The following is a 17,628-nucleotide window of genomic DNA, read 5'->3' on the forward strand; positions in this document are numbered from 1 at the left end:
CGGAAGTGCCTGGGTGGAACGGACGCAGAGCCCCTCCCCTGGCGACCTTCTGTTAGCCGCAGGCGCGAGTTGCGTCCACCGGAGGACTCAACCCCCACCCCTGAGATTAACTCTGTTCCGAGCCAGATGCAGGCGAGTCCAGGCTAATTTGAAGGGTTTCAGCCTGCAGACTTCCTTCTTATTAATTTTCTCTTAGGTTTGTACTCGTTAACCACAATAAAGATGGCGCAGCGGCTTTACCATGGTAACAGGGAAGTCTTTTGCTGACAACTGTGGCGCTTGCATTTTAGTTCCGCCCTATCAAGGGAGGGAAATGCTTGGGCGCGTCCCAGCAGAGTGCATATTAATTTGCTAAAGCTGTGCGTGTTGGAGTGAGATGAGGAAAGGGTATGCTAGCCGAGAGAAACATAGTTGAAGAAATGGGAGAGGTAAAGGAAAAACAGACCTCTTTCTGTCCTGGTGTAGTCCGTGGGTTCCATGTGGTTCGTGGTGGGGCGGTGCGGCTGGGGATTCTGGCAGGCAGGAAACAGAAAACGTCATTCATTGGTTTTTCCACACTTTGGTGCCCACGCTCCTGGGATGTGGCATGCAGGGCAGGTCGTTGTATCAGCCCGAAAAGGCAGACCCTGCCAGGGTTGGAGGAAATCCAGAGGGCACCTCAGGAGGACAGGGTTAGGGGAGAAGCAAAAGAAGGAGCCAAGAGCGCTATCTTTGAGGGACTTCTCTGAAAAGGGAAGACAGTAAAATAGCCACGGAATTGGAGGCACGGACGTTTTTATTAATTCCACATGTATTAAAAGTATACGGACCGGGTGCGGTGGCTCACGCCTGTAATCCCAGCCTTTTGGGAGGCCAAGGTGGGCAGATCACCTGAGGTCGGGGGTTCGAGACCAGCCTGACCAACATGGAGAAACCCTTTTCTACTAAAAATACAAAATTAGCCGGGCGTGGTGGCACACGCCTGTAATCCCAGCTGCTCAGGAGGCTGAGGCCAGAGAATCGCTTGAACCCGGGAGGTGGAGGTTGTGGTGATCCGAGATCCGCCATTGCACTCCAACCTGGGCAACAAGAGTGAAACTCTGTCTCCAAAATAAAAGTATATGAAATATGATAAATATTTAGAAAAAATTAATAAGTGCTAGTTTACACCGTGGAACATATCACTTAAAGAATTTCTGGTAAAGATGGAATGTTTGAGAAGAGTATTCTCATTTTCCATGACTCTGGAGTCCCATTTGCAATCATTGTGTGACCAAGAGGACACCTTGTGTAATGGAATAGTCCAAAACGATATTTACAGCTCTGTAGAAGGCACAGTTTTCAAAGAGTTTTGGTGTGTGTCATTGTTCCATTGTGGTGAACTTTTTGCTAAATGCATGTAAGGCTGAGTATATTTCTAACTCAGTGTTTGGCAGACTTACATAAACAAAAGATTCACCTGGGGTCTTTAAGTAGGAGTATAGATTCCTGGGCCTCCACCCCAGCCCTATGGAATGGGACTCTAGGGAAAGAGCTTGGGAATCGTTATATTTAAACAAGTGCCACTGGTGATTCTTAGGGTCAGGTAATTTGAGTAGTGTTGTAGTTATTGAGGTAGCTTTATGACAGCATTTAAAACACACATGCTTTCTTATGAAATTTCCCTTAAAGTAGTTCTCGAAGTTCTCAACCCTTGTGGAGGAGCATGTTTGCAAATGTACAGGGGCATTTTCAGTTGTTGCAATGACTACTACTAGGGGAAGAGAAGCCAGAGATGATAAATGGACTGCCATGTCCAAGGCAGTTCTACACGATGAACCCTTTCCCTCATTGAATGCCAGTAATGTCTCTCCCCTTGAGAAACACTTAATATCAGCCATATTAGACCAAATGGACCCTGGATCTGAAGGCACTGCCAGCCTTGCATAAATAATTTGTGCTTTAGTCTTCCTGTAACTGTGTAGCTGATCCCAATGAGTTAGTAATAGTGAAAGCTAACATTTATTAAGCACTTGCTCTGTCCTCATGGTATTGGTTTTCCATTGCTGTGTAACAAATTTCCACAAACTTAGTGGCTTACAGCAACACTCATTTATTAGCTCACAGTTCTGTAGGTCAGAAGTTTGGGTGGACACGAGTGGATTCTTTGCTTAGGATCTCACAAGGCTGAAATCAAGGTGTTGGACTCTTATCCGGAATCTTTGGGGGAAGAATCAGCTTCCAAGCTCATTTTTCTTGTTGGCAGAATTTGGTTGGTTGTGGTTGTAGGACCGAGGTCCTTTTTTCTTTGCTGGCTGTTGACTGGAGGGCTGTAGCTCTTAGCTCCTGGGGGCTTCTTTTTGGTCCTTACATGTGGGTTTCTACATCTCAGAGCCAGTGATGGCACATTGAAACCTTATGCTGTGAATCTCTGACCAGAGATTCTTTTGACCGGCTGGGGAGAACTCTGCTTTAAAATGGCTCCTGTGTTTAGGCAAGGCCTAACCAAATAATCTCCCTGTATTAAAGTCAGCTGTGCTATGTAAAAACCTAATCATGAGAGTAAAATCCATTATAATCACAGTCTTAGGAATTATGCAGGGCAAATACATCAAGTGGTCAAGAAATCTTGAAGCCAGTCAACTATACCAATTTTATTGATAAACATCTTTAAAGAAGTTTCAGTAACTTTCCCTAGGTCCCACAACAAGCAAGCTAAGGCATGGTTTGAGCTCAGGTTGCTCTGGCTCCAGAGACTGCTTAATTGTTACATCGCCTGCCTCTCAATATAACTGAGGAAATGTGGATGGCTCAGCATATTTCGTCACTGTTTCTGGGAAAGAGTATAGAACATGTGACCTGGTGATTGTGGGTCCGTGGCTCATAACAATGAACTACTCAAGAAAAGGATGGGGGACTTAGCCAGGGCTTGTTCTGCTATCATCAGCCATCTGTGAAAAACAGACTATTGGTTCTATGACTTCAGCAACCAACTTCACTCTACTGGTTATAAAAGAGGAGATGTGTGCAAGGAATGTATCCCAAGTGCTTCCTTTTTTATCTTTAGTTTCACTTATACACTCTGTGCTAGTGACTCCTGCCTCAGTGCCTGTCTGTGAGAGTCTTTCCCTTCATTGATATCCTCCCTGAGTGACAGCATTTCCTTTGCCTCCAGTTCATAGCAAAATGAAGACAGAAGGTGGGATGTTTCATGCTGTTGTTGATGTTATGACTGAGCCTCAATTAACGATATAGGTATGGTATGAAAATGTAGGGAGAACACAAGCAAAGAAGCATTTTTACAAAAAACGGGACAAAATATATAGGATAAATGTTATTTGGGGCTTTGAATGGAAGAGAAAGGGAACCTGGTGGAGAATCAAAGAATCTGGGAGATCACAGTCATGATTTGTGGGGCACTGGCAGAAAACTTTATTGAAAAGTCCTGACTTCTTAACCAGTCATGTCGATGACACTAAGAATCTTGAGTGAGGTAAATGTAAGTGAAACAAGCAAAGATATTCAAGACTGTGAAGGCACAGAGACTTGAGTTCTTTCTCCCAGTCATAAAAGGTTAAATTTCTAAGGCTGGGGTAGATACTACTTCGTGTTTGATCCATGTTTAAACCTCTTCAAAGAGTCATGGAATAAAATCCTTCATTGGTCTCACAGGTGATATTTGGAAAGGCAGCAACTCCTGGATAGTTGTCATTGCATGAAAAAGGTGCCAGATGAGACTGGTAGCATTACCTGTGATAAGAGAAATCTTCAATGAGCAGCACCTGCAAGAGCTAAGGAAACTTGTAGCCAGAGAGCACCTGAATGCTGACATGGATCCTGATCAATATCAGGATGAAGATATCAATTGGTCTGCTTTCTAGAAAGAAATATCATTCTTAAGTTCTGTACTGCTGCATTATCAGGCTGGTTCTACAGCAATGTCTATACTTTCTGGGAATATTTGAGGGTTCAGCCCTGTGGCTGCTCTACAGAGAGTTGTCTAGTCCGTCAAAACTGGTCATGTTTTAGCATTTTCATTTTTTATTTCTTAGCTAATAGATTGTATTCTCAATACACACTGCGTCCATTTCTTTTATTCCTTCCCCAGAATCCTGTTCCTTCAAAGAAAGTTCAGAGTTGTTCACCTGCCCAAAGGATGTGTTATGAGATATGTTGTTTGGTAGAAGGCCAGGGAGTTCAACTGAATTGGAGGAAGATATGCTCTATTCTTGGCCATGGCATGATGAGCTCTTATTACTGAATAAGGACTGCTTCAAAGCCAATCATTGGGAAAAACTAGGTAAGAGGAGGAAGTCTTTGAGTTTTTGTTTTGTTTAAGAACCAGAACAGTAGGATATTGTTGGCTAGCACATGGCATACAGGGTTTAGCAAAATGAAGGTGAGTATTCACCAGCTAGCACTCAAACTCAAACAGTGTGCTGTTGGGTAAGTGTGGCTGAGTAAAGCGTGTGGATAATGGTATCAGATTGGGGAAAATGGAGTGATAATGACTAAGAAGAGCTAACATTTGCGAAGGGCTGTATAGATTACAAGGCTTTTCTACATGGATCTCATTTGATTCTCATAAAACCCATGAGATCATTTTAGTATGTTACCTTTTTTTGTAGTAAAATATGTATAACTTAAAATTTACCATTTTAGCCATTTTTAAGTGTACAGTTCAGGGTCATTAAGTATATTCATATTGTTGTGTGCCAGTCTCCACCATCCATTTCCAGAAATTTTTTATTTTCCCAAAATGAAACTCCATACCCATTAAATGCTAACTGCCCATCCCCTCTTCCCAGCCCCTAACAACCACTGTTCTACTTTCTGTCTCTATGAATTTGACTACTCTAGGTACATCATATAAGTAGAATCATACAATATTTGTCCTTCTGTGGTTGGCTTATTTCATTTAGCATAATGTCTTTAAGGTTCATCTAAGTTGTAGTATGTGTCAGAATTTCTTTACTTTTTAAGACTGAATATTTTATTGTATATATATTATAAATACACCACATTTTGTTTATTCATCTGTTAATGGACACTTGGGTTGCTTTCACCTTTTGGCTATTGTGAATCATACTGCTATGAGCATGGTTATACAAGTATCTCTTTGAGTCCCCGCTTTCAGTTCTTTTGTGCCCAGAAGTGGAATTGCTAGGTCCCATGGTGTGATGATTAGTTTTAGGTGTCAACTCATCTGGACTAAGGAATAACTAGAGAACAGGTGAAGCATTATTTTTTTGGTGTTGCTGTGAGTGTGTTTCCAGAGGGTATTGGCATGTGAGCGTGAGTGGACTAAGTGGGGAAGATTTGCCCTCAATGTGGGCAGGCACCGTCTAATCAGCTGGGAGCCGGGATAGAACAGAAATAGCAGAAAGATCTTTCTCACTCTTGAAGGTGGTATACACTCTTCTCTTGCCCTTAGACATCAGCACTCCAGGCTCTTTATCCTTTGGACTCTAGCAGCCCCCTGGGTTCTCATGCCTTCAGACTTGAATGGGGCCATGCTACTGGCATTCCAAGGTCTCCAATTTGCAGAAAGCCTGTTGTGGGACTTATCAGCCTCCATAATCACATGAGCCAATTCCCTTAATAAATCCCCTCTTGTATCTTTCTCTCTCTAGATAGCCTATTAGTTCTGTCTCTGTGGAGAATCCTGAATAATATACATGGTAATTCTATGTTTGGTTTGTTGAGAAACTGTCATACTCTTTTTGACAGTGGTTGCACCATTTTACATTCCTACAGCAATGCACAAGAGTTCCCATTTCTCCATCTCCTTGCCAACATTTGTTATTTTCTGTTTTTTATAATAGCCATCCTAAGGGGTGTGAAATGATATTTCATTGTGGTTTTGATTTGTATTTCTCTAATGGTTAGTGATGTTGAACATCTTTTCATATGTTTACTGGTCATTTGTATAACTTCTTTGAAGTTCAAGTTCTTTGCCCATTTTTAAATCAGGTTGTTTGTTTTTTTTTGTTGTTGAGTCATAGCAGTTCTTTATATATTCTGGATATTAGTTGCTTATCACATATATGATTTGCAAATATTTTCTCCCATTCTGTGGGTTGCCTTTTCACTCCGCTGATAGTGGCCTTTGATATACAAAAGTTTTTAATTTTGATGGAGTCCGACTCATATATGTTTAAATTGTTGCCTGTACTTTTGGTATCAGATACAAGAAATCTTTGCTAAATCTTGTTATGAAACTTTTCCCCCTATGTTTTCTTCTAAGAGTTTTATAGTTTTAGCTCTTATATTTAGGTCTTTGATCTAATTTGAATTTGAGTTAATTTTTGCATGGTGCAAGGTAAGGGTCCAACTTCATATTTTTCTATGTGGACATGCAGTTTTCCCAGCACCATTTGTTGAAAAGACTTTCTTTTCCCCATTGGATGATCTTGGCACCCTTTCTGAGAATTATTTGACCATATATGTGAGGGTTTACTTCCAGAATCTTTATTATTCCATTAGTCTATGTGTCTGTCTTTATGCCACATGGTTTTGATTACTGTAGCTTGTAGTTTTGAAATCAGGAAGTGAGAGACCACCAAGTTGTTTTAAAATTTTTTTTTCAAAATTGTTTTGTTTCTTTGTGATTCCTTGAATTTCCATATGAATTTTAGGTTAATTTTTCTATTTCTGCAAAAACACAATTGGGATTTTATTTAATCATAGGGATTGCATTGAATTTGTAGATCACTTTGGGTAGTATTCACATCTTAACAATTTTAAGTCTTCCAACTCATTAATATGGGATGTCTTTCTATCTATTTGTGTTTTCTTTAGCTTCTTTCAGCAACATTTTGTAGTTTTCTGTGTACAAGTCTTTCACCTCTTTGGTTTTTTTCTAAGAATATTATTCTTTTCGATGCTACTGTAAATGGAATTGTTTTCTTAATTTCCTCTTCAGATTGTTTAATGTCAATATAGATTCATAACTCATTTTTGTGTGTTGATTTTGTATTCTGCAACTTTGCTGAATTTATTTACTAGTTCTAACAGTTTTTTGGGGGAAATATTTACAGTGTTCTACCTGTAAGATCATATCCTCTGCAAACAGAGAAAATATTACTTCTTCCTTTCCAATTTGGATGCCTTTTGTTTCTGTCTTTTGCCTAATTGTTCTGGCTAAAAGTTCCCATGCAGTGTTGAGTATTATTTATCTGAGAATATCTTAATTTGTCCCTCATTTCTGAAGGTCAGTTTTGCAAGATGTAGAATTGTATGTTGACATTAAAAAAAAAAAATTCCTTTAGGATCATTGCAGACAGGAGGCAGGACTTGATTGCAGCTCCGGACAGAGTAGCATGCGGAGGCTTGCATTGTGAATTTTAGCTCCAGATTGACTGTAGGAACAAACCAGCAATCCCAAGAGGACCCACAGACCCTCTGAAAGAAGCAGAGTACTCCTGCAGGACAGGGAAGACACCCCAAATACTATGAGCTTCCCAACTGTGGAAGTGGGAAAGGTAGACCCTCCTCTCCTGAAGACACACCCTCACTGGAGAGGCTGAAGGTCTGTTTGCAGAAGTTTCCAGCTTTACCTGGAGCTGAGTCAAGTTAGAGAGCCGAGTGAAATACAGAGGTAGAGGAAGCAACAGAAAGGACCTGGGAGCTTGCTGGGACCCAAGCACCCCATTCCTGCCTGGCACCACAGGGATCCATCCGGAGGGTGGCCAGAGGAGCAGGGGGCGAAACTCCACAGGGAGAAGGAATTCTGTAGCTGAACTTTGTAACAATTTGAATGTGGCCAGAAGCCTCCTGGCCGGAACTCAGCAGAGGGAGTGAATTGGGCATGCACATTTCACAGGCAGGGAGAAGAATTAAAGCCCTTTTCTCTCTCAGCTGGGAGGCGGATAACCTTGAGCAAGTTTTCAATCCCCTCTCGCTCTATGCCTGGAAACAGACTCGGGGCTGTTGGTCAGGACACGGTGGGAATGAGACCTGCCCTTCAGTTTGTGTGGGAGGTGGGTGAGGCCTGTGACTGCCGGCTTTCCCCCACTTCCCTGACAACCTGCATGACTCAGCAGAGACAGCCATAATCCTCCTAGGTACATAACTCCAGTGACCTGGGAATCTCACCCCCATCCTCCACAGCAGCCTCAGCAAGACCCACCCAAGGAGAGTCTGAGTTCAGACATGCCCAGTCCCTCCCCCATCTGATGGTTCTTCCCTATCCACCCTGGTAGTGGAAGACAAAGGACATATAATCTTGGGAGTTCTAGGGCCCCATACACCACCAGTCCCTCTCCACGCTACTAAAGCTGATGCTTTCTGGAAAGCAACACCTCCTGGCAGGAGACCAACCAGCACAAAAATAGAGTATTAAATTACCAAAGCTAAAGACCTTCAAGGAGTCCATTGCACCCTCTGCCACCTCCACTGGAACAGGTGCTGGTATCCACAGCTGAGATACCCATAGTTCACATCACAGGACTCTGTGAAGAAACCCCCTGTACCAGCCTGGAGCCAGGTAGACTTGTTGGGTGGCTAGACCCAGAAGAAAGACAGTAATCACTGCAGTTCAGCTCACAGGAAGCCACATCCATAGGAAAAGGGGGAGAGTACTACATCAAAGGAACACCCCGTGGGACAAAAGAATCTGAACAATAGCCTTCAGCCCCAGACCTTCCCTCTGACAGAGCCTACCCAAATGAGAAGGAACCAGAAAACCAACCCTGGTAATATGACAAAACAAGGCTCTTCTATACTCCCCAAAAAGCACACTACTTCACCAGCAATGCATCCAAACCAAGACAAAATACCTGGTTTACCTGAAAAAGAATTCAGGAGGTTAGTTACTAAGCTAAACAGGGAGGGACCAGAGAAAGGCAAAGCCCAATACAAGGAAGTTCAAAAAATGATACAAGAAGTGAAGGGAGAAATATTCATGGAAATAGATAGCTTAAATCACAATACAAAACTCAGGAAACTTTGGACACACTTTTAGAAATGTGAAATTCTCTGGAAAGTCAGCAATAGAATTGAACAAGTAGAAGAAAGAAATTCAGAGCTTAAAGATAAGGTCTATGAATTAACCCAATCCAGCAAAGACAAAGAAAAAAGAATAAGGAAATATGAACAAAACCTCCAAGAAATCTGGAATTATGTTAAACAACCAAACTTAAGAATAATCAGTGTACCTGAGGAAGAAGAGAATTCTAAAAGCCTGGAAAACATATCTGGGGGAATAATCGAGGAAACTTTCCTGGCCTTGCGAGAGACCTAGATGTCCAAATGCAAGAAGCACAAAGAACACCTGGGAAATTCATTGCAAAAAGATGTTCGCCTAGGTACTTTGCCATCAGGTTATCCAGACTTAAGACCAAGGAAAGAATCTTAAGAGCTGTGAGACAGAAGCACCAGGTAACCTATAAAGGAAAGCCTATCAGATTAGCAGCAGATTTCTCAGCAGAAATCCTACAAGCAAGAAGGGATTGGGGACCTATCTTCAGCCTCCTCAAACAAAACAATTATGAGCCAAGAATTTTGTATCCAGAGAAACTAAGTGTCATATATGAAGGAAAGATACAGTCATTTTCAGACAAACAAATGCTGAGAGAATTCACCATTATGAAACCATCACTACAAGAACTGCTAAAAGGATCTCTAAATCTTGAAACAAATCCTGGAAACACATAAAAACAGAACTTCTTTAAAGCATAAATCATATAGGACGTATAAAACAAAAATGTAAGTTAAAAAGCAAAAACAACAAAAACCAAAGTACACAGGCAACAAAGAGCATGATGAAAGCAACAATACCTCACATTTCAATACTAACATTTGAATATAAATGGTCTAAATGCTCCACTTAAAAGATACAGAACTGCAGAATGAGTAAGAACTCACCAACCAGCTATATGCTGCCTTCAGGAGACTCACCTAACACATAAGGACTCACATAAAGTAAAGGGGCAGAAAAAGGCATTTCATGCGAATGGACACCAAAAATGAGCAGGAGTAGCTATTCTTAGACAAAACAAACTTTAAAGCAACAGCAGTTAGAGACAAAGAGGGACAGTATATAATGGCAAAAGGCCTTTCCAACAGGAAAATATAATCCTAAACATATAGGCACCTAACACTGGAACTCCCAAATTAATAAAACAGTTACTAATAGACCTGAGAAATGAGATAGATAGCAACACAGTAATCGTGGGGGACTTCAGTACTCCACTGACAGCCCTAGACAGGTCATGGAGACAGAAAGTCAACAAAGAAAGAATGGATTTAAACTATATGTTAAAACAATTGGACTTAACAGATATATATATAGAACATTTCATCCAACAACTGCATAATAAAACATTCTATTCGATAGCACATGGAACTTTCTCCAGGATAGACTATATGATAGGCCATAAAATGAGCTTCAATAAATTTAAGAAAATTGAAATTATATAAGCACTCTTTCAGACCACAGTGGAATAAAACTGGAAATCAACTTCAAAGAGAACCTTCAAAACCATGCAAATACATGGAAATTAAATAACCTGGTCCTGAATGAGCATTGGGTCAAAAATGAAATCAAGATGGAAATTTAAAAAAATTCTTCAAACTGAATGACAATAATGTCACAACTATCAAAACCTCTGGGATTAAGCAAAGGCAGTGCTAAGAGGAAAGTTCAGAGCCCTAAACGCCTACATCAGAAAGTCTGAGAAAGCACAAACAGACAATCTAAGGTCATACCTCAAGGAACTAGAGAAACAAGAACAAACCAAACCCAAACCCAGCAGAAGAAAGGAAATAACCAAAATCAGAGCAGAACTAAGTGAAATTGAAACAAACAAAAATACAAAAGGTAAATGAAATGAAAAAGCTGGTTCTTTGAAAGATAAATAAAATTGATAGACCATTAGCAAGATTAACCAAGTAAAGAAGAGAGAAAATCCAAATAAACTCAGTAAGAAATGAAACGGGAAGTATTACAACTGACACCACAGAAATACAAAAGATCATTCAAGGCTACTATGAATACCTTTATGCACATAAACTAGAAAACCTAGAAGAGATGGATAAATTCCTGGAAAAATACAATCCTAGTTTAAATCAGGAAGGATTAGATACCCTGAACAGACCCACAACAAGCAGTGAGATTGAAATGGTAATTGAGAAAATTACCAACAAAAAAAGTCCAGGACCAGACTGATTCACAACAGACTTCTAGCAGACATTCAAAGAATTGGTATCAATCCTTTTGACACTATTTTACAAGACAGAGAAAGAAGGAACCCTCCCTAATTCATTCTATGAAGCCAGCATCATCCTAATACCAAAACCAGCAAAGGGCATAACCAAAAAAGACAATTACAGACCAATATTTTTGATGAACATGGATGCTAAAATCCTCAACAAAATACTAGCTAACCAGTTCTAATAACATATCAAAAAGATAATCCACCATGATCAAGTAAGTTTTGTACCAGGGATGCAGGGATGGTTTTACATACACAAGTCAATAAATGTGATACACCACATAAACAGAATTAAAAATAAAAATCACATGATCATCACAATACATGCAGAAAAAGCATTTGACAAAACCCAGCATTCCTATATGATTAAAACGCTCAGTAAAATCGGCATACAAGGGACATACCTTAATGTAATAAAATCCATCTATGACAAACCCACAGCCAACATAATACTGAATGGGGAAAAGTTGAAACCATTCCCTCTGAGAACTAGAACGAGACAAGGATGCCCACTGTCACCACTCCTCTTCAACATAGTACTGGAAGTTCTAGCCAAAGCAATAAGACAAGAGAAAGAAATAAAGGGCATCTAAATTGGTAAAGAGGAAGTCAAACTGTCACTGTTTGCTGATGATATGATCATGTTAGATATGAGTTCTAAATTTCTTTTCAAAGAATTAATATGTATGTTCAATTCTTTGCCTTCTACTTTTAAACTTAACTTCCTTGTAAAGCAACCTTTTTGGATTACCTACTCCACCCTGACTCATTCTGATCACCTGGTCCACCCTACATTCCAATCACCTGCTCCACCCTAACTCATTCCAATTACCTGCTACCTGCTCTGCCCTGACTCCCTCCAAAGCACTCACCCCATCATTCTTTTTAGCCAGTCGGAATTAGTTTAGCATGTGCGGTCTAACCCTAGCCAATAGGGGAAAAACACAGCAGCAGGGGCCACATCCATCAGGGATAAGAACCCCTTCCCCTCCCTTGTCCAAGTGTGCACTCACCATTGTTCCATCTGTAGGGGCGCACCCTTCTATATAGAAGTAACTAGACTTGCTGAGAATTAAAAAGAAAATTTTATATTCGAGTGCTGTTTCTTTTGCAGCACCGAAACTTTATATATAACAATCATTTACCTTGAAAACCCTAAAGACTCCTCCAGAAAGCTCCTAGAACTGATAAAAGAATTCAGCAAAATTCCTGCATACAAAGTTAATGTACACAAATAAGTAGCTCTTCTATACACCAACAGCGACCAAGCAGAGAATCAAATCAAGAACTCAACCCCTTTTACAATAGTCACTCACACACAAAAAAAACCCACTTAGGAATATACCTAACCAATGAGTCGAAAGACCTCTACAAGGAAAACTACAAACACTGCTGTAAGAAATCATATATGACACAAACAAATGGAAACACCTCCCGTGCTCATGGATGGGTAGAATTAATATTGTGAAAATGACCATACTGCCAAAAGCCATCTACAAATACATTGCACTGTCCATCAGAATACCACCATCATTCTTCACAGAATTAGAAAAAACAATTCCCAAAATCATATGGAACCAAAAAAGAGCCCACATAGCCAAAGCAAGACTAAGCAAAAAGGACAAATGTGGAGGCATCACACTAGCTGATTTCAAACTATACTATAAGGCCATAGTCACCAAAACAATGTGGTACTGGTATAAAAATAGGCATGTAGACCAATGGAGCAGAATAGAGAACCCAGAAATAAACCCAAATACTTAGAGCCAAGTGATCTTCAACAAAGCAAACAAAAACAAAGTGGGAAAAGGACACCTTTTTCAACAAATGGTGCTGGGGTAATTGGCTAGCCACATGTAGGAGAATGACACTGGATCTTCATCTCTCACCTTATACAAAAATCAACTCAAGGTGGATTAAGGACTTAAACCTAAGACCTGAAGCTATGAAAAGTCTAGAAGATAGCATTGGAAAAACCCTTCTAGACATTGGCTTTGGCAAGGATTTCATGACCAAGAACCCAAAAGCAAATGCAATAAAAAGATAAATAGCTGGGACCTAATTAAACTAAAGAGCTTTTGCACAGAAAAGGCCCAGTCAGCAGAGTAAACAGACAACCCACGGAGTGGGAGAAAAGCTTCACAATCTATACATGTGACAAAGGGCTAATATCCAGAATCTACAACAAACTGAAACAAATCAATAAGTAAAAAACACACACAATCCCATAAAAAAGTGGACTAAGGAGATGAATAGAAAATTCTCAAAAGAAGATATACAAATGGCCAACAAACATATGAAAAAATGCTCAACATCACTAATGATCAGGGAAATGCAAATCAAAACCACAATGCAATACCTCCTTACTCCTGCAAGAATGGCCATAATAAAAAAACAGTAGATGTTGGTGTGGATGTGGTAAACAGAGAAAACTTCTGCACTGCTGGTGGAAAGTAAACTACTACAGGCACTATGGAAAATAGTGTAGAGATTCCTTAAAGAACTAAAAGTAGAACTACCCTTTGATCCAGCAATCCCACTACTGGGTATCTACCCAGAGGAAAAGAAGTCATTATTCAAAAAAGATAACTTGCATATGTATGTTTATAGCAGCACAATTCACAATTGCAAAATCATGGAACCAACCGAAATGCCTAGCAATCAACAAGTGGATAAAGAAACTGTGGTATATATATACAATGGAATACTATGCAGCCATAAAAGGGATGAATTAGCAGCATTTGCAGTGACCTGGATGAGATTGGAGAGTATTATTCTAAGTGAAGTAACTTAGGAATGGAAAACCAAACTTCATGTGTTCTCACTGATACGTGGGAGTGAAGCTATGAGGATGCAAAAGCATAAGAATGATACGATGGACTTTGGGGACTTGGGGGGAAGAGTGGAGGTGGGTGAGGGATGAAAGACTATAAATATAGTGCAGTGTATACTGCTTCGGTGACGGGTCACCAAAATCTCACAAATCACCATTAAAGAACTTACTCATGTAACCAAATACCACTTGATCTCCAATAACTTATGGAAAAATAAAATAACAATTAAAAAATTTCCTTTAAATATGGTGTCTAATTCCTTCTGGCCTTCAAGGTTTTTGCTGAGAAATCCATTGATAATCTTAGTGAAGATCCATTGGACATGATGAGTTACTTTTCTCTTGCTGCTTTCAAGATTCTTGAGGGGGCCTTAGACTTTGTATTGTATTCCTTTACCTCTGATCTCTTGCCCTCGGTTTCTGTGAGTCTGTAGTCCCCCTGCAGTGTTCCATGTCTTTGGCTTTTGTTAGAATATAATGTGTCTTGTTATGTACTGCTTTGGGTTTATCCTACCTGGAGGTCATCAAGATTTTTGGATTTGTGAATCAATGCCTTTCCTCAAATTTGGGAAGTTTTCAGCCATTATTTTTTCAGATAGTTCCTCTGCTCCTTTCTTTATCCCTTCACCATCTGAGACTTCTGTAATGCATATATTGGTCAGCCTGATGGTATCCCATAGGTCTCTTAGTCTCTGTCCACTTTTCTTAATTATTATTATTATTATTTGGTCTTCAGATTCAATAATTTCAAAGGACTTATCTTCAAGTTCACTGATTCTTTCTTCTTCCTGTATGAATCTACTGTTGAATCCCTCTAGGCGTTTTTCAATTCAGATACTGTATTTTCAGCTCCAGAATTTCTGTTTGGTTCCTTTTTATAGTTTCTCTTTGTTAATATTCTCTTTTGTTTATGTATTGTTTTTCCGATTTCCTTTAGTTCTTTGAGTTTTCATTAGCTCTTTGAGCATATTTAAGACATTTTGTCTTTGTCTAGTACTTCTGATGCTTGTGTTTCTTCAGGGACAGTTTCTGACAGTTTATTTTCTTCCTTTGAATGGGCCATATTTTCCTGTTTCTTTGCATGGTTTGTTATTTTTTTGTTCTTTTTAAAAATTGGTCATTCAAAAAAACAGCCACCTCTGCTAGTCATTACAAGTAGGTTCTGTGCCAGGGAAGACCTTCACTCATTAGCAGGGCACGCTGTCAGCTTGGGATCAGCCCCATGTGAGGTCTTAAGGTCTTCTTAGGCCTCTTCTGGCTATGCATTTTGCCTTGGCCTGGGTATCTGTTGTTGTTGTTGTTTTCCAGTTCCCTTGAATGCATGACTGCTTACAAATGTCTCAGTTTCCTAAAGAGTCTCACCCCTGCTTCTCTGAGGGTGGACTTAGATGTTCTATTGTGTTCCTCTACCTCTGACCTCTTGCTCCAGGTATCTGTGAGTTTGTAGGCCGCCTGCAGTGTTCATGAGTAGTGCTCACCATTTCCTGTGGCTTTTTCTGAACCTGAGTATCCAGCCATGCTGCTTTTCCCTGTCTGACCTCCAAATTAGCTAAAACAGAGACCAGTACCTCAGGCAGCCCCTTGACAGGTTAGAATGTTGCAAATAAAGTCCATTCTCCTCTCTCTGGGGTTCTAAGGAGGGAATTGGCAGCAGGGCTGCTGCTTCCCCAGGTGTGCCAGGAGGGAAGGATAGGGTACAGGCAAGTAAAAATGTTACAAAATTTCTTAGCATTTTGACTGTGTCTTTTTCTTGATTAGGTGTTTGCTTGGTTGCTATAGAACTTTGAGTATTTTTCAGACTTCCTATAAAGTTATTGTGTAGCCAGTCTGTAATACTGTAATTTTTTTTAACAGCTTATAACACAACTTTTATTAGAAAAGTTATACATAACATAGCATCAACTATTTCCAATAACAATTTTTTTTTTTTTTCTGAGCGGAGTCTTGCTCTGCTACCCAGGCTGGAGTGCAGTGGCGCGATCTCGGTTCACTGCAAGCTCCGCCTCCCGGGTTCACGCCATTCTCCTGCCTTAGCCTCCCGAGTAGCTGGGACTACAGATACCGCCACCTCGCCCGCCCGGCTAATTTTTTGTATTTTTTAGTAGAGACGGGGTTTCACCGTGTTGGCCAGGATGGTCTTGATCTCCTGACCTCGTGATCCACCCGCCTCGGCCTCCCAAAGTGCTGGGATTACAGGCATAAGCCACCGTGCCCGCCAATCCAAGAACAGTATTGAACCCGATAAGCAAAAAAACCAGACTAACAAAATGTGTAACAAGAAACCAATGACCTTTCTAAAATCAAACATTCAATTATCTACAATGTCTTTTTACAAATGGGGAAAACTCCATGGTTTACAGGCATAGAATATTGAAAATAAATCTGCAATAGCAATTTTTTACAATTAAACTCTCAAGAAACTGAATCATTAAAACAGTAATGAGTTCACAAATTTAAAACATTTTGCATAATTTTAAATTGTTAGGTATACACTGAAGTCTGAGTTTCAAAAGTGATTGTTTCCCCTGAAAGTGTCAACACTTAAGCTAGAACTTTCAGTGTTAATTTTGCCCTAAAAATTTAAGAAATATTCTGATAATCATAATAGTCACATGATTTCTGATGCTGTGTGGTCTGTTAATATAGACCTTTATTTGGATGTGTTTTTCTTCAGTTAAGTTATAGGAAACTGGATATAGGATTTTGTTGCAAAGCTATTAAAGTTCCAAACACAGGGGAGTGCAGCACTGGAAAAGGATATCAGTACTAAAACTTATAATAAATATCAGAAAAGCCATTAGTTTTTACAGCATTGTCTGCTTAAAGGTTAAGTTGACCTGGTGTATAATTTCCCATCAGTCTGTCCTTGTAGTAGGCAGGGCAATTTCTATTTTCATGATCTGAATACTCAGATATATCCAAACATCTTTTTAAAACTTTGATTTATAACTCCTCGAAAGTTATGTTTTTTGATAGTCACTGTACTCTAATCAGGCCTATATTTCTGCTCATTTTGGAGCCTCATTAAAATGACAGATTTTGAGATAGCCGAGTTCATCAGAAAGACTTAAATGGAATGACTGACAAAATAGAACACTTTAAACCAAGTCAGTCCTATCTTTTTGTAGCTGAAGGGTATCAGTCACAACACAATTTCACATATACCTTTGCTCATTAGGGAATTATACTTAAAATGAATCTCAAGAGGGTGACCTTTGTTATTTCAGGTGCCACCCCTAAGGTTAACAAGAAGATTGCCAGTGTTACAACTGATGGAAAGCCTTTTCTTTTCTTTTTTTCTTGTCAAAGACTCATACCATAGTTTTAAATTAAACTGTCAGGCATTTGCCTAGACAGGTTTTCCTTTTCAATGCAGTAATGAAGAACTAAGATTAAAATCATGACTTTCAACTGCCACTCAACATCATTACATGCACCAATATTGCACACATCTGTTCTGTACTGTTAAAATAATCTTCTGAGTCCTTGGGGTGCTGTTTTCTCCATCAGAACACAAACACAACCCATCTAATCAGTTTCCCTCAAAGATGAAACTGACAAATTTAATATACTGGAAAAAAATGAAGAAAGAAAAAGGCAAAGACTTTGTACAGACAAAAA

At 39.8% G+C, this 17,628-nt stretch overlaps 1 long non-coding RNA gene across 2 annotated transcripts in view; it reads left to right on the forward strand.

Moving 5' to 3' along the window:
* Positions 1-6: 6 nt before the first annotated feature.
* The window catches only part of LOC103232346 (uncharacterized), a 29,114-nt gene continuing 11,492 nt past the window's right edge, over positions 7-17,628 (forward strand). The window contains exons 1-3 of one of the 2 annotated variants that reach the window (XR_497129.3): positions 7-196; positions 3,134-3,213; positions 4,067-4,258. This is a non-coding gene — a long non-coding RNA (uncharacterized lncRNA). Of the gene's footprint in view, positions 197-314; positions 429-3,133; positions 3,214-4,066; positions 4,259-17,628 lie in introns of those variants that run through there. The other variant, XR_497128.3, reaches the window with a different exon arrangement.

The sequence above is a fragment of the Chlorocebus sabaeus genome, chromosome X (assembly GCF_047675955.1).
Source record: "Chlorocebus sabaeus isolate Y175 chromosome X, mChlSab1.0.hap1, whole genome shotgun sequence".
NCBI lineage: Eukaryota > Metazoa > Chordata > Mammalia > Primates > Cercopithecidae > Chlorocebus > Chlorocebus sabaeus.